We start from the raw sequence: 15,366 nt of genomic DNA, 5'->3' as shown, positions 1-15,366 counted from the left end.
ACTGAAATTTACACATTGTACCACTACATACTTAGCTGGAAATTGTTGTGGCTTCCATTTCTCCTTATTTGTCTTTGTTTCCGTTTTTCTTCTTAGTCTTCTGCGTCTTAATTGTGGTGGGCAGACCATTGTGTTCAACCTGTTATCAAATAATTGTGCATAGTTATCAAGGAATTTTATTGTTTGATGTTCTAGTTCTATGCGTGAGTAACAAGTTAGTAGTGTCCTGACGTCATCGGAAAATTCCCTCTGTAGCACCTGCAAAATTGCAGATGGTGGTAAATGGAAGTGTATAAATTTACCTTTACTAGGCTACTAAGAACTCTAGCAGACAAGAAACAGGGTGTAGCGTGTCTTTGCACTTCGTTAGTGAATTGTGACGACCTGCATAAAAAAAAAATTGGAAGACGTTACTTAATGCATGGCATTCAAGATGTTCAGATATGTAGTAACCATTATTTCATCGCAGAAATAATGAAAGTAAAAATTTTACAACAGAGGTACAGTTTTTGAATATGTCTTTAGGGATTTATTCACGGGGAGGTAGTCTGCACCACCTCAAACAATAATCACATTAACCACTGTTTAACAATACGGGAGACGGAAGAAAATTTTTGTGAGCAGCATAGCTGATCCATTATCAATTAATTTAATTTAGTTATCATGCAAATAAAAGCGATTAAATTAATGCAGCTTTCCTATGTCACTACACTTCTTAACCTTGGTTATGCCCCACCAGTATGTGTGTCAGAGTGAGTTTGCAAATATCATGCAGATGAAGGGCCATGAAATATAAATATAGGCGACACTTTGTTATAATGTTGCCTTATTGTGGATGGCCATGCAATATTATTTCCAAGTATCATTCAGGGCCATTTTTTTATTTTACTATAAGATCTTGTTTGGAAATTAGCTACAGTTTTGCTGTAACATAAGGCAGTTTGTTAGCATGTTGCTGTAGTATGGGGCAATATGTTATTATTTTTCTGTAGCTTGTATGTGAATTTGTTAGATTTTGTTTAACAAAGGGTCCATTTGTTCATTTTCACTATGACATGGAGGGCAATCTACTGTAACAAGGCAATGTATGGAGGTGTGAAGTCTCATGTCGTCTCTACCGTGCGACAGCGTAATTTTGCAATGTTATTATGACAAACATTTCGTACTGCAAGATAAAGTTAATACCACTGAACGGGGCCACTATAATAGGGTGGTTTTGAAAAGTAGTCGAAAGCTCAGTAACAGTTTGTTCCTACCAGTACTAATATGAATTGCTGTTGTTTATTATGTTGTTTCATCTAAGTTGCAGATACAGTGGTGTCCAAAAGTAAAGCGACAATTGGGTATTTTTCAAGGTTGCGTTTATTTTGTCACAAAACAATATAAACAGGCGATAGTGAAGCAGAAATAATGTAAAGAACACAGAACATAAACAAATACGACATGCCCTTCTTTTTTCCAAATTAACGCATTGGCACACACTTTCTGACAACTGGTTCACACTCTCCCTACGGGGTGTGACAATCTCTGGCAGTAATACAGGCCTAACAACGATGGAGCACGCTGTGAATGATTCCATCAATCTCGGATTCAAGTAATAACCCCCATTCTTCCTGCAGAACTGTTCGCAACTCTTGGTTTGGTTGATGGATGCTCACGGGATCCAACCTGTGTTCCTGCAGCATTAGAGTACAATGCCATGAGTACAATGTCTTCCATTTCCAAGAAAACATCAACCACCCGTGCACCATCAGGTCGAGCATTATCGTCCATCACCAGAAAGGTCAGGCGAGCAGTACCTCGCAAAAACCACACTTGAGGTCCCAAGATCTCATCATTATACCTGACAGCAGCTAAACCTTGCCGATTCAACTGTACAATTCCATGAAGAGGTGATCGAGTAGCCAACATAATGCCTTCCTACACCATTAGGGATCCACTTCAATATCGGTCTCTGTCCACAGTGATTGAGTCATATTCCACATTCTATCCAGATGCAAATCCGTCGAGAATCACACTCCAGACCAAATCAGGAACTATCTGTGAAGAGGCCATTGGCTCACCGATCAACTGTCTTGGTGTCATGTTGACAACTCCACTATACACCTTCTCTTCTGTGAAGATGCGTCAGACGTACACGCACAACAAGTCTCCAACAATAAAGGCCACTTTCCGAAGCCTTCTGTGCACCGTTTTGCCATGATACAACACATAAAGTTTCGAACATGGCTGCGTTGTCAGAGACCGTTTATAAAGTAAAATTAAAGCAATAACAGCCTTTGGTTGCAAAAATGAAGTCATTTGACCTAGGTGCCATCATCAGAAATAAATCGTTCAAACTGGCATGTCACGTATAAAATAAATATCAACCGATACAGGTTTAGTCACTAAATTTTAAAACAGAAAACATAAAAGGCAAGCCAGTATGGGCTGCTCACACATGTCGACCTGCAGTAGCATCAGAGTCTGATTCTGGGGCGTGTACAGTTGGGGTGATATGGGACCCGTGATACACCTGGATACTGCTCTGTCAGATGACACGTATGTAAGCATTCTGTCCGATCACCTGCATCCATTCACGTCCAGTGTGCATTCCGACGGACTTGGGCAATTCCAGCAGGACAACGCGACACCTCAAACGTTCGAAATTGTTACAGAATGTCTCCAGGAATACTCTTCTGAGTTGAAACACTTCCACGCGCCACCAAACTTCCCTGACATGAACATTATTGCGCATATGGGGGATACCTGATGGGATATGTGCTGTTCGTAAGAGATCTCCCCCCGTCGTACTCTTACGAGTTTGTGGACAGCACTGCAGGATTCCAGGTGTCAGTTCCCTCCAGCATCACTTCAGGCATTACTGAAGTTCAACGCCACGTCGAGATGTGGCACTTCTGCGTACTCGCGGGAGTCGGCAGGTGTACCAGTTTCTTTGGCTCTTCAGTGTAAATCATCTGTAAGCTGCCTCTTGAAAGAACAAACATTTCGACAACATTGGTTACGGAAGCAACGACAGTACGAGGTCGTACAATTCACTTAGGTCCTACATAATGCTCTCATAGCTATACAAAACACGATTCCGGCCACTACTGGCACTTGAAACGTCTTAAGGACATTCAACACATGTCATTCGTCGTCAAACAGAACTGTTTAAGCTTCTGGCTTGGCTGAAATCCGCATTTATCTCCAAGCAGACGCGACGTTTCTATGTTTTTCTGCAGCCCTTTTTTTATTTCTGTTGTTTTTTATGCCGTTACTCCTTTGATTAATTGGAACCGAAGTAATCAGAAGTCGACAGCGCTTCCTATGAGGGCTGTCCACATAATCGGCAGATGTGTACGACGCACGGATTGATGCGTTGCTGAACCAGAAAATGGTCCATATATGTGAGCAGCATATGGGCGTTGCTGCACGGCACTTAGAGACACTAAGCTAACAGTTGTGCCTTGGCGTTGACGGCCTCTCGCAACATTTGATGTGAACCTCTTGCTTAGTAAACAACAGTATAGAAAGAAAAATGAACAGGTAATTGTCAATAATGTACAGATGGACAGCAACCTCTTGCCCAAAAACAGTGCAGGCACAAGGAATCACCAAGCTAGTGGAAATTATGTGCTCCATTATCAGAACTCATCATCCAACGAAGCCAAAAAGGACATCAACATTATACGATGACAGGAATACCATTACGGTACGTCTAATTTCTACCGTCAGATGAACTGAATCGCCAAAATCAGTAATCAGTCATTCAGAAGAACGAAAGTGATGAAAAAAATATGCTAGTGACGTGTTGTTGGTTCCTAAAACGACAGAATTTGTGAAAATCGAAGTGGAAAATAGATATAGTTCCTTTATCACTGAGCAAAGGAGGAACAGTCATTGTTGATGGTGGGGCGCATTCTTCCTAAAAAGAGCGCAATGATTTCAAAGTAAACTTGTCTCCTGAAACCGAGGCCGTTTACGAGCCTCAATAATTTAACACCACCAGAAGTTCTGTGGGGCCTGTATCTGACAGAAGAAAGAGCAGCATAGTCACTGCTCTGAGACGATGGCCAGATCATACGTAGTTTGTGCCACCTCAAAATAATCGGAGGTCACTGTTAAATGATCCGCAAATAATCTCATCGACGTGCTTTGCTTGTAGATGAATGAATTCGATGGCTGAACACCCATTGCATTCGGCACATTGTGTCTGGTTATCATTTATCCCTTGAGCTCGGAATTCGAGCTACCATGTCTAAGCAAATATTACAAAAACCCGTAAATCATGTACCACCTAATAACTGCGGGGAGTATATTTTCTTTTAAACTAAAAGTAAATGTAAAATGTATCTGTCATATTTTATTATACACGAAAAGTAATTCTACTTCAAAAATCTCTCTGTCTTCAGGCCACAAGTGGCCCATCGGGGCCATCCGACCGCCGCGTCATCCTCAGCTAAGGATGCGGATGGTAGGGGCGTGTGGTCAGCACATCGCTCTACCAGTCGTTATGATGATTTTCTTTGACCGGAGCCGCTACTCCTCGGTCGATTAGCTCCTCAGTTGGTATCACGAGGCTGAGTGCATCGCGAAAAATGGCAACAGCGGATGACAGCCCGCATGGTCACCCACCCAAGTGCCGGTCACTCCCGACAGCGCTTTACTTCGGTGATCTGACGAGAACCGGTGTATCCACTGCGGCAAGGCCGTTGCCCGAATTCTATTTCAAAGAGACAGATAAACCACAGAACTTGTGCTCAGTTGAATGGGGATAAGAGAAAAGAGTACACACTGCTGCGAAGAGCTTTGCTCCTCGCTTGGGTTGCAAAATACAATTTTTTCCGATTCGTTTCTATCACAGGCTGAATTCTTTGATATAGTTAATCGTAATTCGCAGTTCACACACGTTCTACTACATTTTTCATAGACAACACGATAAATTTCCTTTAGAAAAGCGGGCATATTCGCTGAAGCAAATCACTTTCAAATATTTTGTATATTTCAAGAAGACGAATTTCTTCAGGAAGTGCTTCTGTATCGACAACACACGTTCTGCAAACGTCTCAAACCAGCTGCGGGGTTTTTTAGGCACACATACCGTACAAAGGTGAAACACTGTACGTGATGACGACCACTAAATAAATTATTAGGGAATAAAATGTACAGGTAGATAGTCTCGTGTGCGGGGCGCCTGTGTGATACAAAGCCGTCCGGGCTATAGGCGAGCAGGGCCTTTGTGAATTTGTGGCGACGCGAGTGTAATTCAGCGACGCCCACGGGCTCTGCCCGGTGTTTCGCGAGCGGCGTAAATATCAGCAGCGTAATGAGTGCGCCTTTCAGCGCTCAAAAGCGGCGACGGAGCAATCAGCTGCGCGGCGACCGCTAAACTGTTTTGATAGGCGCTCGGCGCCCACGCGAGACCGCACCGCGCGCCGCCACAAGCGCCGGCCGCAGGCCCCGCGGTTTCGGCGCCGCGCCGGACAAATGGGCTCGCCGGCGCTAATGACGCGGCCGTCGACGGCTGCGACAAAACCCATTACTCTCCGGCGCGTCGCAGAGATGGGCAGTCGCCGCGCGTTGCGTTTCGCCCGTTTGCGACGAGCGTCCTAAATCACGGTCGGATGGACCGTCGGCGCTGTCCGCGCCAGCGACCGCGCGCCGCAGAAAGGCCCGCGGGGTCCGGCCCGCTTGTTTTCCTTGCCGAGGGCGTCGGCTCCGGAGCTGAGCGGCTTCTGCGCTAAAGCGATTTTCGCCGCGCCTGTGATCGGGTCCCTCCCGTAATTTTGTAGCCAGTGGGAAGGAGTTGTTGGCACAGCCGAGCACCTATTCACCGTAATGGGTGCCGAGGGATTAGAACGGAGTCAGCTCTACCTTCTGGCCTTTCTCGGCAAGGACCACACGGTTTTACGCAGTGCATTTATACAGAGGTTTCAGTAAGAGTGGAAGTTATTGTTTTGCTCATAAACACTGACGTAGATTTCATGAATTTCTCTTGCTTGTCATCTAATGTGAATCCCACATCATCACGGCCTGCTATGCGAATCGCCCGCAGGAGTGGCCGTGCGGTTTTAGGCGCTACAGTCTGGCGCCGCGAGACCGCTACGGTCGCATGTTCGAATCCTGCCTCGGGCATGGATGTGTGTTATGTCCTTAGGTTAGTTAGGTTTACGTAGTTCTACGTTCTAGGGGACTGATGACCACAGCAGCTAAGTCCCATGGTGTTCAGAGCCATTTGAACAATTTTTTGATATGCGTATCCATATCCATCCCACATCAGCGATACCTTATCTACACCATATAATTAACTAAGATTTTCAGGAATTAATGAGGTTGAAACATGCAACCATTTTCGTTATTCCACAATGTTTCTCTTCGACTGGTTGCGAGCAGTCCTCATTCCACACTCCATCAGTCAGTGTAATCTTTATTTGGAGAGCATCGTAAACGTTTCATATTTAATGTCTTCTGCTGACTGTCTCTTTCCTGTGATCTGCTACATCTCAGACATGAGGTTCGTTAACGAAGGGACATTTATTATTTCTAACGAGCACGTGTCTTCTTGTTTCTTGTCATCCGAATTGTTCGAAGGGGCCCACCACAAATTCTTCACCTGCTCTAAAAAAAAAAAAAAAAAAAAAAATGCTTTTACCACTATGGGACTTAACTTCTGAGGTCATCTGTCCCCTTGAACTTAGAGCTACTTAAACCTAACTAATCTCAGGACATCACACACATCCATGCCCGAGGCACGATTCGAACCTGCGACCGTAGCGGTCGCGCGGTTCCAGACTGCAGCTCCTAGATCCGCTCGGTCTCCCTGGCCGGCCTTCTCCTGCTCTAACTTCTTCATCTCGCACTAGTATTATTTCAATATTTGCATCCTACGTCCTCAATTATTTTCTGGATGATACAAATCTTTGTCTTCTCCTACAATTTTTAGCTTCGGCAGGTGCCTCTAGTGTCAAGGAAGTAATTCCCTAATATCATATCACGTGTCAGAATGTCATGACCTTTCTTCTAGTCAAAGCTTTCCACATATGTCTATCATCGCCGATTCTGCGGGAACTTCGTCTTTCCGTATCTTATCAGCCAAGCTGATTTTCAGCACCCTTCTTGTTATGACTTTCCTTGCACACGGTGTGGTTCTTCAGTGGGTACAGGAGCACCTAATACCAAATAGTAAAAATAATATATAGCTTTGTTGCTGTAGTTGCAGCGTCAGATGTTAACAGTACCTTAGAATTTTGGAAAGTATACCGATACACAACATTTATAAATCTGTCACTCTTCAGTACAATGTCTATGCAGAAGATGTCGGGCCCTGGGCACTAAAAAGGCCTGTAAATGTTATTCAACCGGTAAACACACATAAAGGGCCCAGTTCATGCAAGTTCGAACTTAAGTACCAAGGCTACTGGAGCTCCGTAGAGTGGATGCTTGCATCTCATTGGCAGCGCCGTAATAGTCCGTGGCAGCCCCCTCGTGCCACCGTGGCGGCTTCAGGAAACGCCGCAACGTCACTGGCGGCGAACGTATTTGAAAGTGTGACGACGAGGTAGCGGTAGATACTGCACTTCTATAGCATCACATTTCAAACACTTCGACTTTCTTCACAGCTCAATCCATGTTTCACCTCCATACAACGCTCCGCCGGCCGCTGTGGCCGAGCGGTTCTAGGCGCTTCTCTCTGGAACCGTGCGACTGCTACAGTCGCAGGTTCGAATCCTGCCTCGGGCATGGATGTGTGTGATGTCCTTAGGTTAGTTAGGTTTAAGTAGTTCTGAGTTCTAGGGGACTGATGACCTCAGATGTTGAGTCCCATAGTGCTCAGAGCCATTTGAACCATACAATGCTCCAGGCCTACATCCTCAGAAACGTATTGTTAGAGCTGAGACCGATGCTTGATAATCAGCAACTTCCTTTGCCCAGGGATGCCAAACCTTGCCAGCGCTAATCTCCTCTTCACGATCATCTCGCTTCCACTTCATATGTTATTTTCCTTCCAAGGTAACAGAGTACCTTCACTTTTTCAACTTCGTTGTTCCGAAATTTATCACTAATATCATTTTCATGCCGCCATTATCGATAGCAGTGTCGTCAGCCAATCATATCGTTGACATTATGTCACCCTCTATTTTAATCCCTCTCTGAATCTGTCTTTTATTGTTGTCATTGCTTCTTTGATGAACAGGCTGAGGTTTGGGGCAAGACAGTACCCTCCTCTTACACCATTTCAAGCCGAGCAATTCGCTTTTGGGCCTCTGAGCCTCCCTTCGTTTTATGATTTCTTGGTCATTATTTCTTTCTTGAGTCTTAAGTCTTCTAACTTATTTGATGCGGCCCGCCAAGGATTCCTCTCCTGAGCCAACCTTCTCATCTCACAATAGCAGCTGCTGCCTAGCTGGATGTATTCCAGTCTCTGTCTTCCTCTACAATCTATACCCGCTGCAGCCTCTTCTAGTAACACGGGAGTCATTCCCTGATAATTTAATAGATGTCCTACCAAATAATTGGCTCTGAGCACTATGGGACTTAACATCTGAGGTCATCAATCCCCTAGAACTTAGAACTACTTAAAACTAACTAACCTAAAGACATCACACACATCCGTGCCTGAGGTAGGATTCGAACCTGCGACCGTAGCGGTCGCTCGGTTCCAGACTGAAGCTCCTAGAACCGCTCGGTCACACCGGCCGGCGATGTCCTACTATTCCTTAACACATCATTTCACCCAATTTTCAGTATCCTTCCGTAGCACCAATTCTCAAATGGTCCTCTTCTCATCTTTTCCTGGTTTCTTACTGCCCACGTTTCACCACCATACGATGTTCTGTTCCAAAGGTACACTCTGAGAAATTTCTTCCTAAAATTAAGGCCTCTATTTAATACTAGTAGTCCACTCTTCGCCAGGAATGCCGTTATTGCTAGTGCCTGTCTGCTTTTTATGTATTCCTTGCTTCCACCTTCATGAGTTGTTTTGCTGTCAACAGAAATTCGCAACATCGTCTGCTTCGTGATCCCGTATTCTGATGATAAGTTTCTCGCCGTTCTCACTTCCGCTACTTCCCATTACTTTTGTCTTTATTCGATTTGCTCTCCCTCCATATTGTGTACTCATTTGGACTGTTCATTCCATTCAACACGTCCTCTAATTATATTTCACCTTTACTCAGGACTTCAATGTCACTAGTGGATCTTATAATTGATATCTTTTCACTCTCAATTTTAATACCAATTTTGAACTTTTTTTTTTTATTTCTATAACTGCTTTTTCGGTGTATAGATTAAACAGTAGGGCCGAATGACTACAACGCTCTCTGACGCCCTCTTTAATTCTAGCACTTCCTTCTTGGTCTTACCACATCTATGTACTTGTAGGTTACCCTTCTTTCCCTAATACCTACTCCAATTTTTCTCAGAATTTCAGACATCTTGAGCCATTTTACACTGTCGAAAGTTTTCTCCAGGTCGACAAATCGTATTAGCGTGCCTTGAATTTTCTTCAGTCTTGCTTCCACTGTCAACCGAAATGTCACTACTGTCTCTCTGGTGTCTTTACCTTTCCTAAACACAAACTTATCGTCGTCTAACGGAAGCTCAGTTTTTATTTCATTTTTCTGCATAATATTGTTGTCAGTCACTTGTGTGCGAACCAAGTTAAGTAAATTGTCCAATAATTCTCGCCCTTTTGGACTCTCGGCCTTTTTCGGACCTGTGTGGTTGATATTTTTCCCGACATTCTACTACTATATCGCCAGTCCCGTATATTCTTCACATTAGCGTGAATAGTCCTCTTTCCCTATAGTTCACACCTATTTTATGTGAATTCTGAACGTCTTGCACGACTTTATACTACTGAACACATTCTCAAGGTCGAGAAACCCCAGGAAAGATTTTCGATTTTTACTCAATGTTGAATCCATTATCAAGCTCAACGTCTAACCTGGGAATTTAGTACATGTGCCTTTTCTAATGCCCCTTACGGAATATATAAAGGGCTGCTGCATGGCATAAATTTAACTTGGCGACACATACCGTGTCGAATTATGCGATGGGAGCGAGTTTTACCACTTGAAATCACTAATCTCTTGCTAGCTGTCCAGAGCACGCCCTTATAAAGAAGCGTTACCTATTCAGGCCTCTGATTTAATAGTTCTGAGAGCAGAGATTCTAAAACTGTCTGACACGAAGGAGAGGCTTCAGTCCTTGGAAGTGAATGGTGGTACACATTCCACAAGAGCAGCTCTTATATTAAATGAAATGCTTAATTGCATCGATATTGCTTTTTTTGTAAAAATACGATGCCAATAGCCAAATAGCATATAGAACTTGTATGGATCCTGATAACATTCACGGTGAGTGCACTCAGTCCACCGAGCGAGATGGCGCAGTGGTTATCACACTAGACTTGCATTCGGGAGGACTACTTTTTAAACCCACATTCGGCCAATCAGATTTAGGTTTTCCATCATTTCCCTAAATCGCTCCGACCGAGCCAGGTGGCGCAGTGGTTAGACACTGGGCTCGCATTCGGGGGACAACGGTTCAACCCCGCGTCCGGCCATCCTGATTTAGGTTTTCCGTGATTTCCCTAAATCGCTCCAGGCAAATGCCGGGGTGGTTCCTTTGAAAGGGCACGGCCGAGTTCCTTCCCCGTCCTTCCCTAATCCAAAGAGACCGATGACCTCGTGTCCTTCCCCAAAGAAACCTACCCAACCTCCTAAATCGCTCAAGGCAAATGCCTGGATTGTATCTTTGAAAGGGCATGGCCAACTTCTTTCCCAGTCTTTGTCACAATCCGAGCTCGTGTTAAGTCTCTGATGACCTCGATGTCGATGGGATGTCAAACCCAATATTCCTCCCTTTCTTGTAATCAACAGACCCACGACAGTCCAGTATCTTCGGTGAATTGCCCAAGTACATAAGACACAAGAGTAGTAGGGCAAAGACAGCATCCCTCTACCTTGCATTGTTGCCAAATTTATTCAAGATGGCGGATCCAAGATGGCTGCAACAGCTGTGGCCATACTTCAGTGACATCATGGCAGTAAGTTCAAATTTTGGCTAGAAATTTGGTCAGTTGGGCTACCTCCCCTAACATAATCCCCCTCCCAAGCTCCCCTCCCCTCAATTTCCCATTTGGAAATTGGTTGGAAAGGGCTCAGTCTGTGCTGGGCTGCCAGATAGGATAAACGTAAGTCATTACTTTGTATGCATTGTTTATTTAAACAACTTGAGTTGTCATAGACAGTAGCTATGTCCAGCGTGTTCACCATGAGACATGGAATCCAACTGACCTAGTTCGTAACACCACCACCAGAGGATACTGTCGGCCCTCCCCCTTTCCCCATCGACGAAATCCAAGTTGGTGGTCTGGGAAAAAAGGTGGAAATAGGACTCAGTCTGTATATAGCTGCTGGAATGGAGGGTTGGACATAATTGTTTACTGTGGCTAGAAGATGAGAAGTATGTGCTAGAGAAGCACGAGTTTAATGGGTGTAATAGTGGTAACCATGCATCTGAGGACTGTGCCAATAGCAATGATGTTCGGTGAAGGTGACTACGCTTCATCAAATAATGAATAAGAAGCAGGATGGGGCTACATCACATTTCACAACTCATGCTAATAAATATGTGTGATGTAACTGTACATTATTTGATAAAAGTTCAGTCTGCTGAAGGGAAGAGCTCTGCTGGAAAAGAGGCAATGCTACAGGTTCATAGCATGCCACACAGTAGCCACAGGAGTGGTCACATACTACCTGCAGTCATTCTCATTCCCATCTCTCGTGCAGTTCATTGACCATGAACTGCTTCACGAGTTATTACATCTGGTGTTCAAGCAATGTGTGAAATTCTGTAATATATATAATTTGATGATGACTGCACAAAGAGAGTGTGAGAGATTTGCAGATACATAAGAATATTTTAAAAAATCGTTCATTTTGTCCCGTTAAATATCACCGATGCACTTGAACAAGAACACTAAAAATAGGATTACGACACTTTTGTGAAACCGTCCCTGAGACACTTAGCAAGCCATTGTGGGAGAGACGATTGTCTTTGAGCACAAGCTGCTTCAGGAGTTACTAAATCCAATTGAATATATCTCTAAATACACCTTCAAAAAGATCGCTTCACAAAAGTCTGCGTCAGCTTTCTGATGTGTACTGCCACATTCTAAAAAGCCATCACAGGACACTTGTGAAACTAAACCTGAGACACTTCACACGCTTTTGTAGGAAACATGTTTCGCCACCACTTCACACGTTTTTGTAGGAAACAGATCCCAAAAGCGATATGAGCTGCAATATCTAATTTTATATTTCGAAAAGACGATATTTCGAAGGCGAAATAAATATCGCTGTAACTCCAACCAGAACGCTCACCGCTTTTTGATTTTAGTTGCATCTTTAAAGCACTAATACAACAGTTGCTGTGGTGTTCATCACTTTTCTGAAACAGTGAGTGCGCTTATTTTATATTTGCTGCTGCTGGCATCAGCGATCTGTTTACCTCACTTCCTCTAAGCACAGACAGGAAAATCAGAACGATTTCGCAAACACAGTTCTAAGCATGGCCCTACGAGAAAAATGGCTGGAATTTTTGGTCAATTTTCAATGTTCCTAGGAGTGTTGGGCTGTAGATGCTCCTACGCCCCGTACGAAGAGCTCTCTGACGGAATGGGGCTTCTTGTGAATGGAGCATTGTGATAGGTTCTTACTGAATTCACCATCCAAAGTGCTGTTGATGCTGGGGTGGGAGCACTGTCCTCCATTTTCAGCAGACAGACAAATTACGAGACTTTCAGTAGCAAAATTATTTTTTGCAGGTCGAAAACAAAAAACATACGGCAGTCATGCTGCACTGACAGTTTGAAACGTCTTAGTTACATTCGTTTCATACACTTTAACACGTATTTCACGCTATCACACTCAAGTATCTGTAACTTAGCTTTGTACTAGCCCGCCCAGCTACCCGTGTGGTCTAACTTGCTTCCTGAGCGACAATGCGTGCCAGTCCCCGGCACGAATCCACCCGACGGGTTAGTGTCTAGGTCCGGTGCGCCGGCCAGTCTGTGGATGGTTTTTAAGGCGGTTTTCCTTCTACCTCGCCGAATGCGGACTGGTTCCCCTGATTCCACCTCAGTTACACTATGTCGGCGATTGCTGCGAAACACTGTCTCCACGTACGCGTACACCATAATTAATCTACCAGTTAAACATTTGGGGTTCACTCGTCTGGTATGAGACGTTTCTGGGAGTTCCACTGGGGACCGAGCTGCTCAATTAATCTGGATTTGGTGTGTGGTGGTGGTGGGTTGAGTGGACGGATGTGGTCTGTTGTGGGGTTGTGATCCACTGAGAGCTACGTCGGAATGGAGCCACTCCGTCGTTTCCAGGTCCCCAGTTTAACACACTATAGTTTGTCCCCTATGTGGGACACAATTACATTGAAGTATTAGTTTTTCCAGTAACCATCAGATCGTATGTAAGTTACATTAATTTTGTGCTTTCAAATTTCCTTCCTTTTTTTATCATCTGAATGACTGACTGAGTGTATACGTTGAATTTGACTTACATATAGTTGCAGTACAGTATCTGTCTGTCTGCTGTGGCAGCAAAAGCAGAGCTAACGTAGTTTATTTTGCCAAGGCAAACAGATCTGTACCCATTCAGCAGTCATTCGACTGCACTTAAGTTGGTGGCGGAAAGGAACACTCTGATCCCTTCCGGCAACCTGTGGGAGTTCGTTGAAGAGAGAGCGTGCTCCTGGCACTCTGGACTCGACCGTGGGTGAGTCAAAAAAAAAAGGTTCAAATGGCTCTGAGCTCTAACGGACTTAACATCTAAGGTTATCAGTCACCTAGAGCTTAGAACTACTTAAACATAACTAACCTAAGGACAGCACACACATCCATGTCCGAGGCAGGATTCACCAACCTGCGAGCGTAGCGGTCGCGTGGTTCCAGACTGTAAGCGCCTAGAACCGCTCGGCGGGTGAGTGAAGATGGTAGTCTTAAGAGCGACCTGTCGTTGGTGAGTATTTTAATATGTGATGATGTAGCTATTCTGGTGTACACATTTGATTTACAAGTTTATTTCAAAGTTCGTTAGTCGAACCCTTACGTTTTTCAGAGTGTAGTCGGAGGTACATATACTTTATTTAGTATGTTTTTCCAGTCTTTGCTTTGTGTGATCTGGAACCTGGTTTCGGAAGTTCCTTACTCCAGCACGGTTTAAAATTCATTTGCCGGAATTATCTTTTAACTGGATTGTGTGTGTAACCTTTTCATGTGTGTGTGCGTGTTGTATTTCTTCCATTTCTCATTTCGTTTCAGTTTTCAGATTTTGTAACTTGTTTCATACCACGTGATTGTGATTTCACTGTGTGTAATTTCAATACCATCTTTAATACGCTATATTCTTCCTTCCGTGTGATATTTCATCGCAGTTTGTGTCAATGCTATTTACATTTGTGTCCTTGAATTTTCCACGAGCCTTAACAATTCTGCTTTGTTCATGAATATTCATGGCATTTGCGAATATTTCACGTGGGCGTAGCTTAGTTTGATGAGCAAGGTAATGTAGATAAAACTCTTGTCAGATTGTAGAGCTTGTTTCATACCACGTGATTGTGATTTCACTGTGTGTAATTTCAGTGCCATCTGTAATACGCTATATTCTGCCTTCCGTGTGATATTTCATTGCAGTTTGTGTCTATGCGATTTACATTTGTGTTCTTGAATTTTCCACGAGCCTTAACAATTCTGCTTTGTTCATGAATATTCATGGCTTTTGCGAATATTTCACGCCGTCGTAGCTTAGTTTGATGAGCAAGGTATTGTAGATAAAATTCTTGTCGGAAAGTGTACCATAGTACCCTTATCCACAACAATTCAATCGAAACGAAAGGGATGAACCTCAGAGCCTCTGACTACTGTGTTGGGCAAATTACTTCTCCATTTCGATTCTTATGTGTGAATTGCGTATGTTTGTGTGGACTTTTCCCATGCGGGCCGAAGGTCTACTTTTTATTTATCTCTGTCATATACCACAACATCCAAAATAATTGTAGTGTAAGTGAGATAATAAAGTGCGTAACAGGAAGCGACAGATGATAATTTTGAATTATTTTTTGAATTTTTATTATGATGTTCGTATTGTATTGCATGTAACTGGGGACCTAGAAACAACTGAGACGCCTCGTGCCCACCATACATGGTAGTGGTTCACAACCCCACAACAGGCTGCAGCAGTCCACTCACCACACCGCCACCCCACACTGAACAGCGGGTTATTGGGCGGTTCGGCCCGCAGTGGACCCGACCCTCCCCCACCACCCCCCACCCCCACCCCCACCACAGGATCATCTCACACC

At 44.0% G+C, this 15,366-nt stretch overlaps 1 pseudogene; it reads right to left on the bottom strand.

Moving 5' to 3' along the window:
• Positions 1-4,581: 4,581 nt before the first annotated feature.
• On the bottom strand, positions 4,582-4,699 carry LOC124623455 (annotated as a pseudogene).
• Positions 4,700-15,366: the final 10,667 nt, after the last annotated feature.

This window comes from Schistocerca americana, chromosome 7 (genome assembly GCF_021461395.2).
Source record: "Schistocerca americana isolate TAMUIC-IGC-003095 chromosome 7, iqSchAmer2.1, whole genome shotgun sequence".
Classification (NCBI taxonomy): Eukaryota; Metazoa; Arthropoda; class Insecta; order Orthoptera; family Acrididae; genus Schistocerca; species Schistocerca americana.
This window is presented reverse-complemented; position numbering and strand designations above follow the sequence as displayed.